Raw genomic sequence first — 27,058 nt, forward strand, 5'->3', positions numbered from 1 at the left:
AAGGTGGGCGGATCACCTAAGGTCAGGAGTTCGAGACCAGCCTGACCAACATGGTGAAACCCCCTCTCTACTAAAATACAAAATCAGCCGGGCGTGGTGGCAGGTGTCTGTAATCCCAGCTACTTGGGAGGCTGAGGCAGGAGAATCGCTTGAACCTGGGAGGCGGCGGCTGCGGTGAACGGAGATTGCGCCATTGCACTCTAGCCTGAGGAACAAGAGCAAAACTCCATCTCAAAAAAAAAAAAAAAAAAAAAAAAAAAAAAATTACATTATCACACCAGAGAGGTGCAGCCCTTCCCAGCCCTGGTTTCCTTGGTCATACCTTTATTTTTCCAGATAAACTTTAGAATTATTTTACAGCATTTCCAAACATCCTGCTAGTATTTTATTTGGAGTCTTAGTGAGTGTGTGAGTGAATCAGGAAGCATTGCTGTCTGGAAGGCACCTCACGACTTCCAGAAGGCAGAGGCATTGGCCGCTCTGGCTCTCAGCTGCGTCCCCAGAACCTGAAGCAGGGACTGGGCTCCGCAGCTTTGCTGGATGTTGGATCCTGATGGCCTCAAGTCTGCCCATTTGGGACAGATGCGGATTTTTATTTTATGTTCCTCATCAGAATGTCAAACTTTCTTTTTTAGGTCCTGCTCATTCGCATCGGCTCCTTTGCAAGCTGCTCCTCTGGATGCCGCTGGTGGGGTCTCCTCTCCCCTCCCGCCCCTCCCGTGCAGCCCCCTGGCTCCCCGAGACCCCTGCTCGGCCGCCTGGCTGTTCTCCCTCTGCAGAGCTTCCCCAGGTGTCCGCGCGAATCCCTCCCTCCCTTCCTGCAAGGCTCTGCCAAGGGTCACCTTCTCGATGCAACCCTCCCTAGCCACCCCGTGTGAACACACACAGACATGCACAGGTGCCACAGACAAATGTGTGACATGTATATGTGCTCACACGTGTGCACACATTCACACGCACACACAACTCCCCACCCTCGCCTGCCTCATAAAGCGCTGGCCGTCTCACGTGAGGAGCATTTTTCTTACGTACTTGATGTGCTGTCTGTCTCCCCCACCTAGATTCTAGGAGGACACAGAGTTCCCACTGTGCCTCCCCCGTGGTGTCCCCACCATTTAGAACAGTGGCTCGCAGGCAGTGGGGCTTAATCAGTAGGTGTTCAGCAGCCACGCTGCTCTCCTCTTGTGCCTCTTAGGAGAATCTTGCCTCTCTCAATGCGTCCATAACCACTCACTTTTAGCCACTCCTCCCGGAAGCTCTTAGTGACTGGATGCCGGATGTGGGGTGGGGGGAACACAGTGCGTGACCCCTCCCTCATGAGCTCTGCGTTTGCAGGGAGTGCCCTGTCCTGGGTCCCCCAGAAAGCCTAGCGCTTGGTGTTAAGTACAGAAAAGTCAACCGGTGGCTCACGATTCATATATAAATTGATGTGATGAGGGGACATAACAAAAGTGGCACCCTCAGGAAACCAGGAACGGTTAAGACGCTAATTCCAAACGTTCTTATCTGGTTGCTGAAGCAGACCTGGTTTCTGTCACTAAATGTACTTGAAGGTTGAACAGGAGCGGTCCCTACGCCGACTCCACAGCGTGGCCCTCATGCTGATGCCTACACTTCGTGCGGGCAGTGGGGATTTGGGGCCCCCAGGGTAGCCCTGATAGCCTTTCCCCAAAAGGCTTCCCATCTGTGGCCTCATCAGGTGACCCAGGGGTAGAGGTGTCGGTCACATTGGCCTTGCATGGCAGCTGCCCCTGTTCTCCAGTGACAGCAGCCAGGAGGCCTTCCTCCCTGTTGACTATCCCTGCAGAACCACCTCTTAAGTAGGGGGCTGGGAGTCATCCTCACCTCCGTCCCTGGCTTCTTCTCCCCATTCCAAGCCTTAGGATTCTTTTGTGTGGGGGGGTTTTGACTGAGAGATCCTGCGTAGCCCTAAGGTACATAAGCTGTCCCAGACTCAGGACAGAGAGAGAAAGAGAAGAATTGGTAATACAAACTCTGTATCTGAGATACATGCAAAAAATAGATCTTCTCAGTTATCCATAAACTTTAAATCTCAAGTTTTTTAGTAGAAAATCTCCCCAGACATGTGAGAGCTGCTTCCATCACAGGCAATGGGAACTCATGTACAAGATGCACAAACTCATCTTGAGTATTTATTAAATACCTGCTGAATAATTGGCTCCTGCCAGCAGGCTAATGGAAACCCAGAGGACCTGAAGTCGACTCAAAGCCCTTCATCTGCAAAGGCACCTGTGCCATTTGCATTTTCACCTTATGTGCACTCATTACCATTTCTTTTATATGTTACTAGTTATGCACCTTTCGACGTCACTTCCCTTTTCTTCCAAGTGAGAGCCGTTGAATTGCTTGGTGAACAATGGAAAGGGAGATGTTTAAAAAGCACATCTGTACACATGAACACACCTGGTGAGCATGCTGCATTTCAGCCGTGCAAGGGCAAAGACATCCACTGGAAGGTGAGCCCACAAGAGACTGGGCCAACACCGAGCACGGGTGGGATCAGATCATGTGCGTGTCCTGGCAGTGTCCAGGTTAATTGCACAGACGCCCTTCCCTCCCTGCACCTTCTTTACCAACAGAGGAGCTCTGCCTCCTCACAAGGCAGCTGCTGACTGACAGACCTGGCTTAAAGAGGAGCTTTTGAGCTCTGTGACATTGTCACAGAGCAAATTGGCACAGCCCCAAAGCTTCTTCAGAGCGTCCACTGCAGTGCTTAATGAGAAGCAAGACAAGAGGATCTGTGGGAGGAAGGGCAAAGGCCGCAGGAGTCACCAGGTGTCAGAGACGGAAGCAGAGAGGAAGCAGGAAAATGAGATAAAGGGAGAGGAGGCACAGTACTGGGAAGGGCATGGAGGGTGTCAATGGGCAATGCCCACAGGGCCACACGTCCTTCACACTCTGTGGCCACAATCAAGGTGCCCTGTGAGACCTGCAGACAGCAACATCTCTTCCAGGGGACTTTAGGACCTTCTTATCAGCCCAGTCCAATAAAATCAAAAGTATCATCCATTCATCCATCCACCCACCCATCTACCCAACCACACATCCATTGACCCACCCATCCATGATGCATCCTTCCACCTACACATCCATCCATTCACCCATCTATCCATCCATCCATCATCCATCCACTCATTCACATATCCATCCATCTACCACCCATCCACACAGCCACATCATACATACATTCAGGCACCCACCCATCATCCATCTGCCCATCCACACCTCCATTCATCCACGCAGCTATCCATCTACCCACCCACATATCCATTTATTCACCCATCCTTTCATCCACACATCCATCCACCCATTAATCTACAATCCAGCCATCCATTCTTCCACCCACATCCATTCATCCACCCATCCATCCACCCATCCACACATCCAATCCATCCATCCACCACCCATCCACACATTCACATACATACAGGCACCTGTTCATCTCCCCACTCACACATCCATCCACGCACCCATCCATGATCCATCTATTCATCCTTCCACCATCCATTGACCCACTCATCTACCCATCCATCCATCCATCCATCATCCATACACCCATCCACACATCTATTCATTTATTATCCACCACCCATCCATCATCTATCCACCCATCCACACATCTATGCATCCACCCACTCATCCATGATCCATCCTTCCATCCACCACCCGCCCATCCATCCATTCATCCAACCATCCATGCACCATCATCCATCCACCCATCCACACATCCATTCACTCATGCACCTATCCATCTACCCACCCACATCTCTATTTACTCACCCATCCTTTCATCCTTCCACCATCCATCCACCAACTCATCCATCTACCTGCCCATCCATCCATCCACACATCCATCCATCCACCCATTCACCCATCCATCCATCCACCCACCTATCCATCCATCCATCCATCCACCCACCCACCCATCCATCCATCCATCCATCCATCCATCCATCCATCCATCCATCCATCCATCCATCCATTTATCCATCCATCCATCCATCCATCCATCCATCCATCCATCCATCCATCCATTCATCTCTCCTTGCTTCCATCCATCCACCCATCAATCTCAATATTCAGTTCTGAGGGTCATGGGTGCTATCTAGGTTTGAACTCAGTCTCTGTGACATACAAGCTGTGGGTTTGTGCACAAGTTATCTCATTCTTTGCGTTTTTGATTCCATGCAAAATCATGGAAATGATAGCACCTTCTTCCCAGAGCTGCTGGGAAAATTAAATTAGACTCTGGAGCTGTGGACTTGACACAATGCCTGGCCCACATTCAAGCCCGTGGTCGTTCGCTCTTCATGTGGTGGTGGCTGTTATTTTAGACCTGAGGTGTTTATGGAAGGCTTTGGGGAGGCTCTATGTGAGCACAATCGTAGAGGGAGGGCTTTGGTCACAAGAGACAGCCTGGACAAAGGAACAACTGGGGAACAACAGAGCATCATGAGAAGGCAGGGCTGGAGGGGAGAGTTTGAGCCTGCTTTGGGCAGGGCTGGAAGGGAGGGTGTGAGCCTGCTTTGGGCAGGGCTGAAGGGAAAGGGGATGGAGGGGAAGGTGTGAGCCTGCTTTGGGCAGGGCTGAAGGGAAAGGGGATGGAGGGGAAGGTGTGAGCGTGTTTGGGGCAGGGCTGGAGGGGTGGGTGTGAGGGTGCTTCAGGCAGGGCAGGTGGTAGGGGCCAGTGTGGGTCCTGCCTGGCTGCTCTTTCTCAGTGGCCCCATGTTTCTGCTTCTCTATTTTGCCCATGTGGGTCTGAGACTCCAGTTGGCTACACTCCAGGGTAATCCGCTCCATGCTGGCTGTTGGGGCTTACTCTCTGGTGGGTTCAAATCAAGGGTCCTGAAAAATACATAGTTTTTCAGTCCTGAGTAAGTGGCCACATCCTTTCTGGGTTTCAGTTTTCTCATGTTGAGAATTAGTATATGAATATTTTGGCATGAATCCTTTGGAAGACATAATGAAATAATACCCTCACTCAGTAAAGTTTACCAAGCTCTCAAGTGAACCACGGCCTGACCTCAACAATGGGGGAGGGCCGTGGACAGGGCAAAATTCCTGGAGTGGTGACGTTCATGCCCAGGTGGCCAGATGCAGACACTGGACACACCACGTGTTGACTCTGGGGTTGGTGAACACATATAGAGAACGAAGTGGCTGGGGACTGGCTAGCCATGGACAGCGGATGGCAGCTCCTCTGCTGAGACGATGTTCATCACTCTTGGGTGCAAGGAGGGTGTGAGCTCTGGGGATGTCCAGGGACAGGCAGAGGGGGCAGTGACCACAGCGTGGGGTCGTTCTGCTTAGAAACAATCACTGACTCTCAGCCCGTGTTTTCAGCTGAAAGAGAAGGCAAATGTGGGCTAGTAGCTAAAACACTTTCCTTCTGGAATTCTCTTATTTCTTCCTGAAATACACTGCTTTGAAATTCATGAGTGATTGTCTGCTGATTGCAAACTCTGGGTTTTGTTCCTCTGAAAATATCTTTCTATATCCTTATCAAAAATATTTTTGTGAGTTTACCATTCAAGTTCTCAAGTTCCGCAGTTATTTTCTCCCAGGGCTTTGAAGATCTTATCCGACTGTCTTCCAGCTTCCAGGGCTGCTGAGGAATCGCCTGTTGGGTGGAGTCCCCTCCCGCTGTGCAGGGGCCGCTCTTTCTCTGCAGCTGTTGACTTGGTGATTTGCATTTTCACCAGGAGGTGTTTAGATGTGTGTGTTTAGGGAGTCAGGGAGGCTTTCGGGGCACAGCGCCCATGCCTGTCTCAGACACCATCCTGTGAGCCCTCTATTCCCCGGTAAACACCTGCTCACCATCGCTCCTTCTCCTTTTCCTCCTGCGACTCTCGGGGACACACTGGGCTTCCTCAGTCCTTCGAGTTTCTTAACGTTTTTCATTCACATTTTTGGTCTTTTTGTCCTGCCTCAACGGGAAATTTCGACGACACCACTTTCCATTTTCTTGAGTTGTGTCTGACTGGCAGTTGGTTTTAAATTCCACCCATCTGTGTTCTTTCACGATGCTCCTTTTTAATCCTGAGAGTCCTTGTTCCGCCACCACATTCCCCCTGGCTCTCCCCTGGACTCAGCTCTGCTGTGTGAATTCTGTCTCCCCTGGACTCTGCTCTGCTGTGTGAATTCCGAGCTGGAGCCTCCCAGTCCCGCCAGGCCTCCACCCTGCATTTCTCCGCTTCCCTTGACTCACAGGTGAGGCGGCTTTTCCTTGGCGAGGCTGTGATGTCTGTTTAATGTAACCCTGTGCTGCCTGCAGGTGTGGGAAGCCCTGGTCGAGCGCTGCGTCTGTCACTGGAACGGCCCGTGGACGGCGTGTCAGCCCCTGAAATCGCTGGCCTTTCCGGGGGGGTGCAGGTGGGGGCTACACAAGTTGGTGGAGGTGGAGGCGCTGGGAGGCAGGTGGACGGATGGGCTCTCTTCTGTTCTCTCTGCTTTGCCAGAGCGAGGTAGGGGGACCCTCTCCCGTGAGGTCACGGGAAGAAAGACCAGAATCCCTTTTCTGGCTCATGCTCCAAATTGTTGCCCTTTGGGGTGTCCTGGCTTTATGGATGTCTGGAGTCCGAATTCTCCCGCTTTTAGGGCCCTGCTCCTGCTCTGCCCCCACATGCTGCCCACGGCAACTGGTTTCAGGCCTGGGACTGAGCCACCTGCAGTGCTCTCCTGCCCGTCCGGCTCCCCTGAGGGCAGCCCCCATGCGTGGCGGCGTTTCTGTCCTTATCACCGGCGCAGCCGCAGCCACGGCTTCCACATCTCACCCAGCGTTTCGGCTGCTCTGAGTCAGAAGCGCTTCGCAGATGCTTTTACTGAATTCAGCCACATAAACATTTCCGTGTGTGTGTGTGTCTGTGTGTATGTGTGTGTGTGTGTATATACGTGTGTGTATGTGTGTGTATGTGTGTCTGTGTGTGTGTCTATGTGTGTATGTGTCTGTGTGTGTGTGTATGTGTATGTGTATGTGTGCGTGTGTCTGTGTGTTTGTGTGTGTTTGTGTGTCTGTGTGTGTATGTGTGTCTGTGTATGCGTGTGTATGTGTGTGTCTGTATATGTGTGTGTCTGTGTGTGTGTGTGTGTGTGTGTGTGTGTGTGTGAGAGGGAGACAGAACAAACCTGCCCAGGGTGGAGGAGTCCTTCTCAGCGCAGCAGCACTTCCAGGGTTACTGCCCCATTTTGTCCCATTTTTGCTGAATCCCTGTAAGCCATGGGATTTCGGAGAGAAGCACCCGAAGGCCCAGTCGCTTCTCCCTGAGCCCCTGGATCTTGTGGAAGGCTGGAGCCTGGGCCTCAGCGGCACCGTCTTGCCTTCCCGCTGAGGAGATGGAGGCGGTCATCTCCCGGGAGGCCTGTGTGTTCCGGGGGCTGCTGAGTGAGAAGCTCATTTTGAATCCGGAGGCATCGTCCTCAGGATCAAAGCGCTCATTGTAATCCTGCCCACGTAACAAGGGCCCTTTCTTCTGGATTCTATTTTTAGATGTGATGTGTTACCACACTCCACTTGTTTGCTAAATGAACTCATTTTTAATCAAAAATTGCTATTATTAATTATCAGCTGTGTAATCAATATTCATTTTAATTCCGCAGATAAGACTCCCCCTTGAGTTCCCCACCGGACTCGCACACACTCACACACACCCCACAAGGAAATTTATTTTCATCAGGGTTCTATGCATCATTAAGAGGTAGTTTGTCTTATTACAGACTGTTATTAATGTTCAGAATTCATTTAATTTCACTTTTAACTGAGTGTAGCAATGGGATAATTGATTTCATCGGGGAGGCCATGGCAGCCCCAGTGCTGGAAAGTGGCAGGAAAGGTGAAGTTGGGTGTCCTCAGGGCCCAGGGGGACCTGAACCCTCAAGTACCCCCCCCCCCCAGGGCTCTCGGACTTCACCCTCACTCTCCTCTCCCTCCCACCAGCACCTCAGTCAAGGGAACTCATTCACAGCTCACCCTGTTCTTGACTGCATGGTATTATGGACAAGTAAAGAGCCCAAGGTGGCTGGCCACACACAGCCCCGCTGAGCCAGGGAGGACGGAAGGTGCCCCGCGCCTCCTGCCCGGTCCGTGCCCTCCAGCCTCTCCAGCACGGCCCACCACAGCAGGGGGCTTTCTCTCTGGGCCCCGCAGGAACGGCGTGCTGCCTCCTCGCTGGGCTGGGGGCTTTGTGGGAGCATTGTCCTGACGGCCTGCACTTGTAGCATGGGCTGGATCATGCAGGTGTCTCCGAAAAGAGAGGAGAGACCAAGTTCAAGTTCACTGATGACCTCAAGAAGCAGACACAGCAGACTCCAAAACTCAGGACCCCCACTAACCCTGTCTAGATGCAGTGTCTCCCAGACACACATAAAAGCACAGCCGAGATCCGAGGCTGGGCCACGTAAAGCTAGTCGGCTGGTCAGACAGCTGTAACGTGATGTTCTACATTTAACACACAAAAACGATATTTCTGGAATTCTCATAAAGAAAGTAAATGGCAACTTTCTTGTGTGATGATGCTTAAGAGTCTTACATAATAACTGTGTGGGAAGGGCATTCCAGAAGCTCACAACAATGGCAAAAGCCATATATGAAAATTTCCGATGCTTGCACAAATAAATATTTATGACTTCTCTATGCCAAAATAAAATTAAAAGGCTGCCAACTGGGTAATACTTGGGATTTATGTGACAAAGAGTGAACATTCCCTATGTAGAAAATGCTTTTACAAATCCATAAGGAAGTGATGAAAAATGCTTAAAAATGGGCACAGGGAACCGTCTGGCAATTCAGAAAGGGATATTCACAAATGAGCCATCAGCAGACCAGGAAACACTCAGGACTTCCGCCCACCGATAGTGGAGGATGCGTTACCTGGCAGAAGAGCACCGTGGTGTCTATGCTGGAACCAGCCCTGGGTGGGGGGTGGAAGGGGCTCCCCCTGACTCGGGGTCCTGGGTGGAGGGTGGAAGGGGCTCCCCCTGACTCGGGGCCCCGGGCAGAGGGTGGAGGGGGCTCCCCCTGACTCAGGGCCCACAAGGTTGACTTTCCATCATCCTCCTGGGAGGACCCAGACAGATACATGAGACGCCAGTTTTTCCACTTGAATCGTAATCTTCAAACAGGCGAGGATTGTTGACAAACACATTGCTGATGATGGGAGAAGATGGATGTAACCCGGGGGGTCCTACAGCGGGGAGCTGGTTAAGGAATCCACCGACCTCAGCTGCAGAGCGCCCCTTCCAGACTTGCCGTCGCCTTTCGATAGAGGGTGAGAAACTGAGCGTGAGCGTGTGTCTGCCACTTCCCTCAGGGGCCTCTGTCCGGGGAAAGCAAAGATGACCCTATTCCCATCGGTGGATAGAAAGCAAATTGTTGCTTGTTTTTAGTAGTGCCAATTTTTGTTAAAACGGGAGTCAGTGGAGCCAGGGAAGACAGGTGGTCTTCCCCTGGGGAGCTGGCGAGGAAGGGCCTGCTGAGGGCAGCCCGAGAGCCAGCTGCCAGCCAGACGCAGAGGCCCGAGAGCCAGCTGCCAGCTGGAGAGAGAGACCCAGCATTCTCAGCCCCTTGGGGACCTCCAGACTCAGCCCCATTGAGCATCTGGGCCGCCATCACCAGTCCTCAGCTTTGCCTGCTTTTGAAATAGAAGTAAACGGAATTTTGCAGCTTGCGCCTTTGGACTGGCTGCTGTGTTTTGATACTGGCTGTGGAGGGTGAGTGCCTGCTGCTGTGCACGGCAGCTGTTTGTAGCTTAGGGTGATGCACAGCTGGGAAGACGCTGTGTTCGACTCACCTTTCCTGCCACTGCTGCACATTTCAGTGCGAACATTTTTCGGTTTAGCTGTTACGCAGGTTGCAGCTATTGGGTGTAAACTCAGTAGTGGACTTGCTGGGTGACATGGTTTGGCTGTGTCCCCAACCAAAGCTTACCTTGAATTGCAGCTCCCATCTTCCCCACGGGTCATGGAAGGGACCCATTGGAGGTAACTGAATCATGGGAATGGGGTTTTCCCACGCTGTTCTCGTGATAGTGAATAAATCTCGCGAGATCTGATGGTTTTCTAAAGGGCAGTTCCTCTGCACACGCCCTCTTGCCTGCTGCCATGTAAGACGTGCCTTTGCTCCTCCTTCACCTTCTGCCATGATTGTGAGGTCTCCCCAGCCATGTGGGACTGTGAGTCCATTAAACCAACCTACCTTCCTTCCTTCCTTCCTCCTTCCTTCCTCCCTCCCTCCCTCTTCCTTCCTTCCTTCCTCCTTCCTTCCTCCCTCCCTCTTCCTTCCTTCCTTCCTCCTTCCTTCCTCCCTCCCTCCCCCTTCCTTCCTTCCTCCCTCCCTCTTCCTTCCTTCCTTCCTTCCTTCCTCCTTTCTTCCTCCCTCCCTCCCTCCCTCCCTCCCTTCCTTCCTTCCTTCCTTCCTTCCTTCCTTCCTTCCTTCCTTCCTTCCTTCCTCCTTTCTTCCTCCCTCCCTCCCTCCCTCCCTCCCTCCCTTCCTTCCTTCCTTCCTTCCTTCCTTCCTTCCTTCCTTCCTTCCTCCTTCCTTCCTCCCTCCCTCTTCCTTCCTTCCTTCCTTCCTTCCTTCCTCCTTCCTTCCTCCCTCCCTCTTCCTTCCTTCCTTCCTTCCTCCTTCCTTCCTCCCTCCCTCCCCCTTCCTTCCTTCCTTCCTTCCTCCCTCCCTCTTCCTTCCTTCCTTCCTTCCTTCTTCCTTCCTCCCTCCCTCCCTCCCTTCCTTCCTTCCTTCCTTCCTCCTTCCTTCTTCCCTCCCTCCCTCCCTCCCTCCCTCCCTCCTTCCTTCCTTCCTTCCTTCCTTCCTTCCTTCCTTCCTTCCTTCCTTCCCTCCTTCCTTCCTTCCTTCCCTCCTTCCTTTCTTGTTGAGACAGAGTCTTGCTCTGTCACCTAGGCTGGAGTGCAGTGGTGTGACCTTGGCTCACTGCAACCTCTCCCTATTGGGTTCAAGCAATTCTCCTGCCTCAGCCTCCCAAGTAGCTGGGATTATAGGTGCCTGCCACTGTGCCCGGCTAATTTTTGTATTTTTAGTAGAGACAGGTTTCACCATCTTGGCCTGGCTGGTCTTGAACTCCTGACCTCATGATCCACCCACCTCGGCCTCCCAAAGTGCTGGGACTACAGGCGTGAGCCACTGCACCCCGGCCTCTATTTCGTTTTTAAAAGTGCTGGGATTACAAACCTCTTTTTCTTTATAAATTACCCAGTCTTAAGTATTTCTTCATAGCAGAAGAAATGAAAATAGACTCATATGAAGATGGACTCACACACTGGGCCATACAATCGGGGTGTTTTTACCTGCGGTAGATACTGAAATACAGTTTTTCAAAGAGACTGAAGCCACCAACATTCACACGAGGAGGTGTGAGGACCCCAGTTCCTCTTCCCGCTCCTCCGCAGCCCTGGGCACCGTCAGCTCTCGCACGCTGGCCTCTCTGGGGATGGGTGTTAGCACGACGCGGGTTTCACTCCCATGACTGTGAAGACTAATGGGGCTGAAGATCTCTTCTGTGCTCGGTGCACATCAGACATCCTTTCTGTGAAGTGCCTATTTCAGATTTCGCAGTTTTCAGTCGACCCATCTTTCTTTCTCTCACTGGTTTTTACATCCCTTCTGTGTGTGGGCTGCAAGTCCGAGGTGGAGAGAAATCCTGTGATATCTTCTCCTTGGGGCTTGCCTGTCCGCTCTCAGAGCTGTTTTCAAGCACAGAAGTTCTTAAGCTGAACGTCTACCGATGTCTACATTCTGCTTGTGGTGGGTGCTTTTTGGGGCCAAGTCAAAGTTCTCTGTCCAATGAAAGGTCAGGAGGAGCGTTCTCCCACACGTTCCTCTACGAGCTTTTTTGTTTTGTCTTTCACATTCAGGTCTGTGGTTCACTCAGAATTAATTATTTAGGGCAATATAATGTAGCAGCAAGGATTTACTTTCTTTTCCTCAAATGGATCAAACAGAATTTAGTAGGAAGATCTCATCTGCCTGTGCCCCGCAATGTCACCTTGTCCTGAGTTCAGACACCACGTGCATGTGGGATGATTTTGCAAAACTCTTCACGCTGGTCACTGAGTGCACCTGCTCTGCTTACAGAAACACCACACTGCCTCGATTACCAGGGCTTTGTAATAAGTTACCTTCAATGCCTAGCTTGCTAAAAGCTTTTAACATGAATAGATGTTGAATTTTACCAAGCGATTTTTGCATCTTCTATTCAAATGATCATATAAATTTTCTCCTTTGCTGTCAAGGAGTTAAGTGCATTAATTACTTCCTTTAATGTTAAATTACCACTGCATTGGTGGGATTAAATACATTTGATCATGATGTATCCTATCGTTTGCAAGTTGCTGAATTCAATTTACTTGCGTTTGGTTTAGGATTTAACACTACATGCTCCCGAGGAAGATGGGATGTGGCACTCCTGCCTGTGAGTCAGTTGCCAGGTTTTGGTGTCTTGGATGCCCAGCCCCCTGTGACTCTGGGATATTTCCCCCCTTTTCCTATTTCTGAAAGAAGCTGTGGAATGTTGTTATCCATACTGAAGCAAATTTAGATGAATTTGCTAATAGAGCAGTCTAGGCCTGAAGATTTTTTGTGGAGAGGTTTTTAAAAAAAATTATTTCAGATTAAATTTATTTTCCAGAGAGGAAAGCTTTCAGATTTTCTGTTTTTTTGGTGGGCTTTGTGTGGCTGCACTTTTTGTCCACCCCTTATATCATCCAGTTGTTAAACTGACTGGCATAAACTTGTTCATAATTTCCTTTTTTAAGAACCGATTTTATATCTTTAGGCTGTGTGGAGTTGCCCACTCTTCACTTCTGGGTTTGGCCACTTGTGCCTGTTGTCTTTATATTCCTGTCGGCCTTGTTAGGGGGTGATACTTTGAAGGAGGCTTCTCAGGGAGCTAGTGTTTGCCTTGGTCGGTTTTCCCTGCTGTGTGATTGTTTTCTAAAGTATTGAGATCTTACTCATGTCTTTCTTACTCCCTTCCCACTCCATTGTTTAAGTATAATTTGCTAATATTTTCTAATACTTGAGATACAAAGCTGGATAATTGCCTTGTAGCTTTCAGTCTGTGGTAACATAGTGCTGAAGGATTGAATTCCCTCTAATCATGGTTCTGGCCGCACCCACAAGTGTTTCATGGAGAATTTTATCATTTGTTTAAAATAATTTTCTAATTTCTTGATGATTGCTTCTCTGACCTATGTGTTATTTAGTAGTGTAGTGTTTAATTTCTAAACACTTTAAAGTTTTATAGTTATCTTTAACGTATTGCTTTCTAGATGAATTCTGCTGTGGTCAGAAAACATTCTTAGAATGATATAAATCTCTGGAATTCGAAGAGACTTTTTAATGGTACAACATGTAGTCAATGCTTTGAAAAGAACACAACTCGGCCGGGCACGGTGGCTCACGCCTGTAATCTCAACACTTTGGGAGACCCCGGTGAGCAGATCACGAGGTCAGGAGATCGAGACCATCCTGGCCAACATGGTGAAACCCCATCTCTACGACAAATACAAAAATTAGCTGGGCGTGGTGGTGCGTACCTGTAATCCCAGCTACTCAGGAGGCTGAGGCAGGAGAATTGCTTGAACCGGGAAGTTGGAGGTTGCAGTGAGCCGAGATGGCACCATGTACTCCAGCCTGGGTGTCAGAGCAAAACCGGGTGTCAGAGCAAAACCCTGTCTCAACAACGACAACGACGACAAAACTCATGCCTTTGCGGTTGGGCGTAGCGCCGTGTCTGTCATCACTAGGGATCAGTAGGGGCCGTTTGTCGTTTGTGTTTTTAGGTCTTTATCAAGGTCGGCCGAATAATAAACATGTTGAGCCTTCCAGGTCCTGCAGTCTCTGCTACAGCTGTTCAGCTCAGTTATTGCTACTGTGCAAATCAGCCGAAGAAAACACACAAGTGAATGGATATTGCTGGGTTTCAATACCAATTTATTTACAAAAATACAGGGAAGGCAGTTTGACCCATGGGTCTCGGTTGGCTCACCCCTGGGCTATCATCAATTATTTTTGTTTCAATTACTGAGAGCAGCGTGTTAAGTATTCTCACGATGATGATTGATTCATTGATTCTCCTTTTAGTTTCATCATTTTTTATTTACGAATTTTGATGATCTTTGGTTAGATGCTGGCAGTTGGAGTTCTGTTATGTATTTCTGGTAGACTAATATTTTTGTTTTTGTTAATAACATTTTGTTATTAATACAATGTTTCTTTTCTTATGAATGTTTCTTGCCTTAAAACCTATTTTGTCTGTTATTAATTGGGCTATACCAGCCTTCTTTTGGCTAGTGTTTGTATGATATGCACTTTTTCTATTTTTATATAGTACTTTAATTTTTCTGTGTTCCTATATCGAAATTGTAAAAATTTTATGCAGCATGTTTTATGTATTTATTTTCAACCCACAATTGTTAACTGAACATTTAATTTCATTTCTAAAATATTTGTGTTCTAATTGTCAATGTATTATTTATTTTCTGCTTCCCCACATCATTTATCTTACTTTTCCTCTCCTCGTCTTGCAATCTTTTGGATGAGCAAGTACTTTTCATTATTCTGTTTTCCTCCATTTCAACCGTTGGTTATAAATGGCACAAGGAGGAACGATTCAGCAAAGACTTTGTCCCTGGCAGGTGCCACCGGATGGAGACAACACGGAAAGAGAGACAAGCCTTACAGAGACAACGTCCAGCGCCAGGCAGGACGCCGGAGGAAAGAGCCTGTAGGTGGTGCTGGTGGGAGAAGGAAATGGTACAAGCGCGGCGGAAAACCTGTGGCAGTTACCCAGTGACATTGACACACGTGCTCTCCGATTCCGCCAAATCACGGGGAGCACAGCCCACAGAAAGGCCTGCACACCCCTGAAAGATGCTCACAGGGATGCCACGGCCCTGCTCCTCCTCACGAGGGGAGAGGGAAATGGCTGTAATACCCGTCTATGGTAGAAAAGATCGATAACTTGGAAACGGGTAAATATTCAGGATGAAATGTTATCCCGTAACCCACATGAACCCTCTGTAATTCCTCTCAACAGTGCGGATGAACCTCGCAAAGAAAATGTGCGAAAGGAACTAACTAGAAAATACAAAGCACTGTACGATTCTATTTATATAATGTGCAAAAACGAATGCGCTGATAAAAGCTAAGATTGTAGTTATCTCTGGGCATGGGCAGAGGACAGGAAGGACTTCTGGACGCGGTAATGTTCTCTTTATTAATCTGGTGACACGCGCGTCCCGCTGAGTGAAAGTTCACTGAGCTGTACCTTGCATGCACCATTTTGTGAATATGTCAGACATACATCATTAGTAATTGACTTGGAGAAATAATAAAAGGATCTGCAAGGATACAGCCAGAGAAATACAAATGAGTAAGAAGTAAAAATTATTGTTAGACAATGTAGAATTTAAGGTTAAAATAATTACATTGAATAGAGTGGCTGATTGTATATCAATAAAACATCAACCTGGTGAATGTGGCGAAAAACCTGGCAGCTAAATGCATGAAGCAAGAATGGTGGTAAGCACGAGAAGGTCCTGAGAAAAATCCAATGTGCCATTTCAATGCATCTATCTTACAATTTTATTTTTTATTTTTTGAGATGGAGTCTTGCTCTGTCACCCAGGCTGGAGTGCAGTGGTGCAATCTCTGCGGTGACTGCAGAGGTCACCGCAACCTCTGCCTCCCAGGTTCAAGAAGTTCTCCTGCCTCAGCCTCCTGAGTAGCTGAGATTACAGGCATGTGCCACCACGCCTGGCTCATTTTTGTATTTTTAGTAAAGACGGGGTTTCATCATGTTGACCATGCTGATCTCGAACTCCTGACCTCAGGTGATCTCCCCGCCTTGGCCTCCCAAAGTGTTGGAATTACAGGTGTGAGGCACCGCGCCCGGCTTATCTTAGAATTTTAAAGATGTAGAGACAAACAACCAAATGCATATGAGAATTGTGTGATAAAACCCACAAATGTGTTGAAGTTAGATAGAGACTTACATGCCTGAAGCAGAGAATGTGCATTTTTATACGGATATAAAAATTTAGCGAAATTCCTTCATACATGTGGGCACACACACATGGACCTGAACAAATCCCGTAATGCTGATATGATCCACCCCACTCTTTGATCATAAGTCAATCACATTTAAAACAAATTATGTAAATAACATTCTGGAAATTGCTGGTGCTCACTCATATTTCTGGTTCTTCCATATGTCCTGTGTTTCAGGAAAGACAGGCCAGGTCATGTGACTTGCTTTGGCCAATGGCGTGCAAGGGGAGGGGAGGGACCCGCCTCCCAGGAGATGCTCTGAGGACCCCTCATGGTCCCCATCTAGTCTCCAGCAGTGGTGGTTGCGGATGCTTGTGGGCAGGTGGAGGTGCCCTGGAACCGAGGGAGCTCAGAGGGGAAAATTCAGCAACATGACTGGATATAAAGGAAACATAGGCCTGACACGGTGGCTCACGCTTGTAATCCTAGCACTCTGGAAGACCAAGGTGGGCCGATCACCTGAGGTTGGGAGTTCGAGACCAGCCTAGCTAACGTGGTGAAACTCCACCTCTACTAAAAGTACAAAATTAGCCAGGTATGGTGGCACATGCCTGTAACCCCAGCTACTCGGGAGACTAAGACAGGAGAATCACTTGAACCCAGGAGGTGGAGGTTGCAGTGAGCCGAGATTGTGCCATTGCACTCCAGCTTGGGCAACAGTGCGAAACTTCGTATTTAAAAAAACAGTTTTCTCCCTTCTAGCAATCAGTGCTAGAAATAGAACTAGAAATATACTCTCTTGCACACACACAGGCACAAACATAGGACAGTATTTCTCTAGAAAGAGCACACATGAAGAGAAATACAGGACATTACTAAATGACAAGAGAATATCTACAAAACGAAACCTCTCATGTGTTTTGGGGTAAGGATACATTATGAAAACTATCACTTCTCCTAAATGAATATGTAAATTTACAGCAATTCCAATTAGATTCCTGTGTGGCCCCCGTGAGGCCCAACTGCGGATCAGATATCCCCACATGACAGTGGTTTCAGCAAGAAAGAATTGCATTTAGTGGTGTTTACCTTTTAAAACCTGCATGAATGTTCTTATGATAGAAATGAAAATGGAATCACAGAAGATGAAGGGCGAGGGAGGCCCATTGTGGGCAGCCTCAGGGAGGCTCAAGAGGGAGCCGCCATCATCCTTACCGCCAACCTCCTCCTCCTCCACTGGGCTGTCAATGTCTCAGAGGGGGGCTTCTGGTGCCCTCGGGCTCAGGCCAGCTCCTCCTTCCTCTCCCCTCCCATGGAAGGACACCTCATGACAGGACCCCCTTGTGTCATTGAAATCCACGCACTTCATGAGTCTAAGTCGTTTGTCTTCACGGGAAATGTTATTATTCCCCATCAAGCACTGAAACCAAGAATCCCTGGGTGTAAACGCAAGGTCACTGCCTGATCAACAGCACACACGCAGCCATGCTGCTGGATTCGGCCTCTGCAGTTTGAGAGGCTAGAGAGGCTTCAGCGTATGTCGCCGGCTCTGAACTCCAGACGATTCAAATACTAAGAAGAAAAATGGGGGCCGACTCCTGTCTGAGGCTGCTGTCCGGGGTGATTTGAGCCGGGCTCCGAGGGCCTTCCCTGAAAGCCTCCCGCTCTGTGCGGACGGAGGGCCTCAGTGGCACTAGGACCCACATGGATGCCCAGTGTCCTGGACCCCTGTGGACATGCTTTCTGCCCTGTGTGGCCTCGGACCAGGAGCCTGGGGGCGTCTGCTGCCTCTGTCTGCCTGGCAGACGCTGCTTGTCTGGGACAGCCCAGCTCCACTAGGCCAGCCCACGGCCACCATGGCCACAGAGGATCATGGCTCTGAGGGCTTTTCCAGAGTGAAAGGTGGGAGGAAGGAAGCTGGGCTGGGTTGCTTTTCCTACACATTCATTCATTCACTCCTTCAGTGATTTGTGTAACTGCCAGTTTCTCCGGGGAGGGATGGACGGCTGCTGGGGTCCTCTCTTTCCTGCCTTTCACCTCCGCACCTGCTGCAGGTGTGGGGTTGGCCGTCTGAGTTCCTCCACTGGCTCCTCACGCATCAGAGAAGAGTGTGTCGCTACTCTCACCCTAGGCGCTGGAAAGCAGAAACACCGAGGTGCGGGAGTAGGTCATCTTTACTAAAAATGGTAGGAAAGGAAAACAGTGAGCCAAAGGGGGAGATGTGGTGAAGGTGCCCACTGTCACCTGGACGTGAGGCACGGGCCCCGATGCTGGCAGCTGTGCCCGAGCAGGTGGATTTGGGATCCTCATGCAGCTCTGGGCTCTGGCGTCGTGACTGGGATGGGGTCCTGGTGGCTTCTCCTCTGAGGGAAAGAGAGGGAGGGCAGCACGGATTCCTCCCCAGCGACCAACCTCCTTTAGACGCGCTCAGACTTCCTGAGTGCGTCCCGCTCACGTCGCAATTGAAAAGCACATAGGTGATAACAACAGAGGTGGTTTTTTAGTGGAGACTCTTACAGCCAAACAGATGTGGAAAGCAAGAGCTGCCTCTGACCTTTGCTTAGAATATCAATTTTCCCATTCTGATTTTTGCTTTTCCGGGAATTGTTTTGTTTTGTTTTTATCTAGAGTAAGAGGGATTATACCTAATTAGGCACTGTCACTGCCAAGGAATTAATTGCAATCTCTGAATATTTTGGCTTTTTTGAGCTGTGCGGCAAGTTTTTAATTACTGTCTACTGACTCTGCCATTTTTGTCAACAACAAATCCATCCTCCTCGCTGTGGCTGCAAATAGTGCCGTCTTCACTCAGCATCTTCCACAACCTTGGCCTTCCCCTTGGGTGACCAGTGTCTGGAAGTCACCCACTGCCTTCCCGTGGAGGTCAGATCCCTTAACTCACTGAATAATTAGATTTCCATAAAAATCCAAGAGAGCCACGTCTGACAAGTGACCGCGTTTCTGTGCCATTTACAATCCCCACACACCTTGACCACTCTTTAGGGATGGCTCTTTATATTTTAATGAAAGAAAGCCAATTAGCTATAAACTGATTACTAAGAACATAATCAGGGTCATTTCTTTGCAACAAATCAATCAACAAAATGGTAATTATGGATGGTCTTTTAGACTTGGATTAATCTATTAGTAATTAAAGTGAGTGCAAATCCAACCTCGATCTTAATTGTAGCCAAAAGGCACAGACGGCTTTTCATTGACCGATAAGATGCTGTTATTTAGCTTCATGCGGAAGGAAAACCCATCAATTGTCTGGAACTTCATGGCTCTAATAACACGTTCAGAGGGGGTCTTTGGAAGCGTTCATGGGAAATGTAACTGGGGTTATGCTTTGGAAAGATGGAGATCTTTTTTCTGATTCATTTATACTTTAATTTGCATTTTTATTGTGCTTGTAAAAGAAACTTTTTTTTCTAAAGCAGAGTAGTAAATTTCCAGGCCTAGGCCTCGTGAAACCTGACTAATTTCTTTCTTTGACAGAGAATGACAGCTGGACTGGGGTGAGGTCCAGATGACACAGTGTTGTTGGGATGACCCAGTCCGCGGGAGAGAGTGGCTGAGAGTGGCATCACCTGCAGGCTCCTGGGAGCAACGGGCAGGGGTCATGGCGGTGGGCACGGCTGTGTGGCTGTAGGCACCTGCAAGTCTCTCCACATGCACACCCTTTGTTTTCTTTACAAAGCTGGATATAACTTTGAATGATAATTTAAAAGTGAATGTGTGTGAAGAGTCATAGTTTACACAGATAATTCCTTGCTTGAGGTCCTGTGAGCAGCTGCGAGGTGAGGCGGGGGCTCAGGGTGTGGTCGGTCTCCCTGGTGGCAGGGGTGCGGGCAGGGGTGAGGAAGGCGGGCTATGGACACAGAAATCAGCAGGGGTTTGGCAGCCAACTTAGGCAACAAGTAGGACTTGCTTGGTGAGGACAATCTGTGGAGAAAAGGCCAACAAAACCCAACCACAGAAGCCCTTCCACCCCGGGACCATCCCAAACCTGCCAGGCTCACCTCACGGGAACCTCCACGGGACTTCACGGAAGGCCGACGACCATCCCAGCATGACGCTGGCACAGTACACCCCGCAGGTGTCACTTCTCCTTGTTCTCGCTCGGTTATTGGTGCCGGTTATTAGGGTGTGAGCAGCTCCCACGCGGGACGTGTGAGGAGGCTGTGGGATGGGGCTCCAAGCTCCCGTGACGAGGACAGCTTCAGCCGGCTGTGCCACACGGCGGCCACGCTGCCTTAGAGAGCCGGGCTGGGGAGGACGTGCCCAGTTTCCTTCCTCTTGAGGCTGCCTCCAGCAAGCTCTGCCCACCTCAGCCTGTCTGAAGACCAGGGTTTTGCCGGGACAGATCCAGGTGGGAGGTGGATCGTGATTTGTTCTCTGGCTTCCTGAAGTGCTGGAGGACACCAGTGCACCAGCCACAAACCTAAGAACTGGATTCTTTTTCATCTGTCCTGGGGTCCGCATCTCAGCTTCCTCATCTGCCCCGTGAAGATGCTCACAGAGGAGAACGGTTCATCTGAGGACCCCTGAGCATGGCCACAGATGAGAAGGGTTCATCTGAGGACCCCTGAGCATGGCCACAGACGAGAACGGTTCATCTGAGGACCCCTGAGCATGGCCACAGATGAGAACGGTTCATCTGAGGACCCCTGAGCATGGCCACAGACGAGAACGGTTCATCTGAGGACCCCTGAGCATGGCCACAGACGAGAACGGTTCATCTGAGGACCCCTGAGGATGGGAACAACACAGATTCAGCTGTGCCCCGAACCCTCCAGCAGTGCTGTCCGCTCACTCCTGGCCGGTGCTGAGGACTGAGGACGTACCCATGGCCAGGAGGCTAGCGGGTGGTCAGGTGAGCAGGGGCCATCTCTTCCCTGATGCTGAGCCGCAGAACCATTCCCGTCCAGCCTTTGTCTGCCGCCCTCCCGCACCGTGGCTGACCAACCACCACCCTCTACTGGCCCTGAGCCCTCGGAGATGTCAGCCCCTGTGTGCGGTTGCCAATCCACAGACACTGAGGAAGGCCTGGTGCCCCCGTTTAGATCCGACACCCCAGGTGCGGGACACCTGTGGAGAGGCCACCCACGTCCATCCCATCAGCCTTCACCCTCTCAAGCTCCCCGGCATTTCTCATGATGGGACAGTACTGGAGACCTTGCCAGGCAGGGAGAGAGGGTGGATGGACCGCCACTGCCTCAGCTCCCTTGCACGGAGAGGGCGGATGGACGACCGCTGCCCCAACTGCCCAGCATTTCTCATGAGGCAGCAGTATTGGTGACCTTCCCAGACAGGAAGAGGGCAGATGGACGGCCGCTGCCCCCAGGAGAATTGCCCGCAGCCCTGGGAGGTCACAGAGGCAAGCCCGGAAGATGGATGGCCACTGAAAAAAGCCAGAACGCTTGTTTCCAATAGGAACGCTTGCAATTTGCATTAATTAGCAAAGCGATGGTGATTACAGTCATGACCTAGAGAACAAATGGGAGGACGCATCTGTGTCTTTCGGGCTGGGACATGGACATTAACGGCATACGGAGGCAGCTTCACGCCCCTGGGGCCGTCGGGAGGCTGAGTTCCCCAGTGCCAGCCTTTCCAGGGTTGCTGCGTGAAGAGGGGCCCAGAGAGAGTGCGCAGGCTGCAGACTGGGGATGGGACCTGGAGGAGGCCAGCCCAGAGCCAGTGGGAGGCAGGGGCAGGCGGGGAGCTCAGCCTCTCTGCTCTCCCGGGAACTTCACACAGGCTCAAAGGCAAGCAAGGAACAAAGAAACAGCAAACCCCATGGACAGCACACCTGCCCCAGTGCACCCTCCTCTCAGGCCTGCGTTCTCCTGAGAACTTTCTAAGTCACTTTAATATACAGCATTTGCTCTAAACATGCAATTTCCTGCCATTCCCAAGTGGTTCCCAAGGAGCCATTTCCCCAGGAGTGTGGATGTCGTGGCCGCTGAAGGGTGGAGCCGAAGGGAGCTGGGGATCTGCCGTCTCCTCCCCGGGAGTGGCCATGGGCGGAGGCCAAGCTGAGGTCCAGATGGGATCAGGGCGCTTGAATCTAAGAGTCCAACTGATCGATTTTTGCCGTTGGCTTTACTTTGTGGAACCTCTCCATGCACGTCCTCCTCAAGGCCATGGTTTCTTTAATTATTCCGATATCTTTTCTTTTAATCTCTTGAGCATATATAACATTTTGGGGATGCAGATAAATTGGGCTTGGAGGAAATCTTACAGCTTTAATTGCTTATATTAGAAAAGAAGAAAAATTAAAAATTGGTAATCTGACTTTTCAACATAAGCAGATATAAAAAGGAAAGCAACTTAAAGGAGTGGAAAAAAATCAGTGATAAAATATGAGCTATAAGTTGATGGTGTAAAAAAACTAATAGAAAAAATACAATAAAACAACAATAGAAAAATTTCTGTGACAGTATTAATAAAATGTATAAATGTCTCACAATGTCAGACATGACTGAAGAATAAACATAAGTTCTGGAGAGCTTGATTATCTATTAAAGAAATAAATTGTAAACGTTCTCCAAAGGGAAACCACAAAGACACAGGATTTTACTTGTGAATTCTGAAAAAAAAAAAAGAGTCAGGAAAAAATTGCACCAGTTCTACACAACGCTTCCCCCAAATGGAAGAGGAAGTAATACTTTCCAGATGTACTTTTATTTATTTTTTATTTTTGTCATTTATTTATTTTTTTTGAGACAGAGTCTTGCTCTGTCACCCAGGCTGGAGTGCAGTGGTGCGATCTTGGCTCACTGCAAGCTCTGCTTCCCGGGTTCAAGTGATTCTCCTGCCTCAGCCTCCCAAGTAGCTGGGACTACAGGTGCCCGCCACCAGGCCCAGCTAATTTTTGTATTTTTAGTAGAGATGGGGTTTCCCATGTTGTCCATGATGGTCTTGATCTCCTGACCTCGTGATCCGCCCGCCTCGGCCTCCCAAAGTGCTGGGATTACAGGCGTGAGCCACTGCACATGGCCAGCCAGTTCTTTTCATGAGGTTAGCAACACCATGACGCCACAACCAAGAAAGGCATAACCAGAAGAGAAAATGACAAATGTTCTTCGTGGATATGTATGGAAGAATGCTCTACAAAACATTAGCAAACAGAATCCGGCAGTTTACAAAGGCATAATAAAGACTACATAACGTAGATGACAGGCCGACGGGTGCGGCAAATCACCACAGCACGTGTATACCTAGGTAACAAAACTGCACGTTCTGGCCGGGTATATATCTCTTTATATATATCTATATTATACAAGTAACACAATACTTAATATCATGACATTAAATATTTTGTCCTAAGATCAGAAAAAAGTTAAGAATGTTCACTCACACCTATTTAGCAGTGCACTGGAGGTTCTAGAGAGAGCACTAAGGCAAGAACAATAAGTAAAATGCATTTATAGCAAGAGAAGAACTAACATTTTCTCTGTTTGCAGGTGACATGATTGCTTATGCAGAAAATTCTAAGAAATCTACAGAAAAATTATGAGCATAGTAACAAGGTCAACATGCAAAAATCGTCGTATTTGTGTAAAAGAACAATGAACGATTGGAAAGTGAAATTTAAAAAATCCATTTGCAACAGCAGGAAAAATGTACTTAGGAATCAATTTTGTGAAAGCTATCCCAGCTCTTTACACTGAAAGCTAAAAACCTCTGCTGAGTGAAATTAAATAAGAGCTAAAGATATGGGAATAGATGTATGGCACATGTATGGGTTGGGAGACTAAATATTTGCAAGATAACTCTTCTTTCCAAATATACTTATCCTGACTGCCTTTTTAAAAATGAAATAGAGGCTGTCGGGGGAGTGGTTCACGCCTGTAGTCCCAGCACTTTGGGAGGCTGAGGCGGGTAGATCACCTAAGGTCAGGAGTTCGAGACCAGCCTGGTCAACATGGTGAAACCCCGTCTCTACTAAAAATACAAAAATTAGCCGGGTGTGGTGGCAGGAGCCTGTAATCCCAGCTACTCAGGAGACTGAGGCAGGAGAATCACTTGAACCCGGGAGGCGAAGGTTGCAGTGAGCCAAGATCGCACCACTGCACTCCAGCCTGGGAGACAAGAGCAAAACTCTGTCTTTAAACAAACAAACAAACAAACAAACAAACAAACAAAAAAACCAAAAACACAAAACAGAAATTGAAAAGCTGGTATAAAACATTTATGGTGATGTCAAGGATCTAGAGTAGCCAAACGATTTTGAAATTTTGAAAAATGAGAACTTTCTCTAACCTGTGCATTGGGATGCAGAACTGTATTTTTTACTACATTCTTAAAAGTTCTCCTTTTTCACTCCAAGACATAACGTACCCGAAGGTGCTTCCTGTGGACAGTGAGGCAGGGGTATGATTAATCAGGGCAGGATATTCTGTGTTGTTGGGGGAAAGTAAAGGGACAGCAGGAATCTCAGTGGCTGGACACAGATGCTACCTCCCAGGAGTCTCACATCCTGACATGGGCTGGGAGCTGCCCTCGGAGTTCTGCAGACAGGCGGTGACTCAGGAATTCAGGCTGCTCCCGGGCCCCCAGGCTGCCATCTTAAATATGTTCCTCCGAAGGGCAGTCACCGGAACTGAGGGCTGGAGGCGGAACAGGCATTCTCAGGGTTGGAATGGGAAGCATTTCGTCTACACTCCAGGAGCCAAAACTCAGTCACGTGGCCCCTCCTTGGAGGGCCCGGAGAGCAGTCTCCCTGTGTCCCAGCAGGGGGTGCTGTGGCAAACACACAGCGTTTCTTCCTCAGGGCCTAATAAACGGTTTTGCATTTACCTGTGTCTTTTTTTTAAACTTTCAGTCAATTGTCTCAGCCATAATATTTCTATAATACCACAAATGTTGTTTCCATACATGTCTGGATCCATTTTTGAGGCTTCTTGGAGATCTCTTTGTCTGTAAGTTCATACCTCACTGCCTTAATTCCTATAGTTTTAGAATGTCCCTATTACCGTAATAGTTTGTCAGCAATGTTGATCAGAGGTTGGGCGCGGTGGCTGAAGACCTATAATCCCAGCACTTTGGGAGGCCGAGGTGGCAGATCACCTGGGTCAGAAGTTCAAGACCAGCCTGGACAATATATGGTGAAACCCTGCCTGTACTAAAAAATACAAAAATTAGCCAGGTGTGATGGTGCACACTTGTAATCCCAGCTACTCGGGAAGCTGAGGTGGGAGAATCACTTGAACCCAGGAAGTGGAGGTTGCAGTGAGCCAAGATTGCACCACTGCACTCCAGCCTGGGAGACAGAGGAAGACTCTGTCTCAAAAAAAAAAAAAAAAAAAAAAAAAAGCCAGGTATGGTGGCTTACGCCTGTAATCCCAGAACTTTGGGAGGCCGAGGTGGCTGGATCACCTGAGGTCAGGAGTTCGAGACCAGCCTGACCAATATGATGAAACCCCGTCTCTACTAAAAATACAAAAATGAGCTGGGCATGGTGGCATGCGCCTGTAATCCTAGCTACTTAGGAGGCTGAGGCAGGAAAACTGCTTGAACCCGAGAGGCAGAGGTTGCAGTGAGATGAGATTGCACCACTGCACTCCAGCCTGGGCAACAGAGTGACACTGTCTCAAGAAAAAATAACAAAAAAGGAATGTTGATCATAAATGATCTCATATGTTATAAAAATATTGCCCTGTTTGAATACACCCTGAGCCTCAGCTTCCTGATTTGCAAGTGAACGTGGAAGCTCTGCGTGGCTATCTCTGAGAATTCTGTGAGCTCAGCCGCAGCGGTCCTGAAGTGGCTCCACGCTTCCCCGTGCCGGTGGTGAAGGGAGGTGGCAGGGAGGAGCAGGTGAGGCCAGCAGGCAGCCTGGGTTTCTAGGAGTTCCACATCTTCTTTTTACATTGATCTTAAGGAGGATGGTACAAAAGAAACCCTATTCCTACTGGGAATCATCCCTTAGTGCGAGAGAGGTTAAAGGTGAGAGACAGAAAGAGGTTGGACTGGGGTGGGGGGGCTTCTGAGATGTGGAGGGTGGCCGTGGGGAGGACCGACTGCGAGGAGCCAGGGGCTGGGAGGGGCCCCTCACTGGTTGAGAAGATGGTCTTTGGGCTGAGCGAGGATGCTGGCATGCCTTCACTGAGTGAGGCTCAGAGGCTTAGATTTTGCTCACGCCGATGCAGTGGCTCAGGTGGAGGATCCCCCACCCCGGCAGGAAGACAGGCACAGATTTCCAGAGTCTGCAGTGTGGGCCCAAGGACGGGGGTCTCAGAAGGTAGGAGGGGGTCTAAGGCAAAATGGCGGACACCCAGGCAGAAGATCCAGCCATGAATTGGCCAAGATGAACTCCGTGCTCGTGATGTCCCCAAGGCTGGGAGTCACAACCCCAGACCCACTGCAGCAGGTTGGGCCAATGGTGAGTGTGGGGCTTGGATGGGGACCTCCTGTCCTGACACTCGTGGCTCAGCTGGAGTGAGGCCTCAGGTGAACCCCCAAACTGGACCAACATGGCCATGATGTTGTTTTTGAGAAAGATGGACTGGGTGCGGAATAGCCAGAGACACCTGTCTCAGGCCTCATGACATCGAGTTCTCACTCCTCATGGAAGGAACTGAGTCACGGCTAACAAGGTCACAGTCACCATTAAGGGAAAATGTCAGGTCAACCAACCTGGGGCAGAATTATATACACTTGTATATGCGCACCCACAGATGCACACACACATGCATGCATGCATACACACACGGACACACACATACACATGTAGACACACGCACACACACAGACACACGTGCACACACATTCACATGGATGCATGCAACAGACACACGTGCTCACACACAGACACATGCACACACGCACATGAATGCACACATGCACACATGCATGCACACATGCATACACACATGCACACACATGCACACACAAATACACGTGCACACACATACACACGTGCACACATGCATACACATGCACACAGACACATACACACATACATGGACACACGTGCACACACATGCATGCACGCACACACACCTACACAGAGACACATGCACACACATA

At 49.4% G+C, this 27,058-nt stretch overlaps 2 long non-coding RNA genes across 2 annotated transcripts in view; both read left to right on the plus strand.

The window, feature by feature from the left end:
* Window positions 1-27,058, plus strand: part of LOC123567179 (uncharacterized) — a 164,318-nt gene that overhangs the window by 108,261 nt on the left and 28,999 nt on the right. The window lies entirely within an intron of this gene.
* Window positions 6,057-15,508, plus strand: LOC123567178 (uncharacterized). Its single transcript, XR_006689987.3, has 3 exons — window positions 6,057-6,231; window positions 9,139-9,284; window positions 14,668-15,508. It is a non-coding gene; the product is annotated as an uncharacterized lncRNA (long non-coding RNA).

This window comes from Macaca fascicularis, chromosome 10 (genome assembly GCF_037993035.2).
Source record: "Macaca fascicularis isolate 582-1 chromosome 10, T2T-MFA8v1.1".
Taxonomy (NCBI): Eukaryota; Metazoa; Chordata; class Mammalia; order Primates; family Cercopithecidae; genus Macaca; species Macaca fascicularis.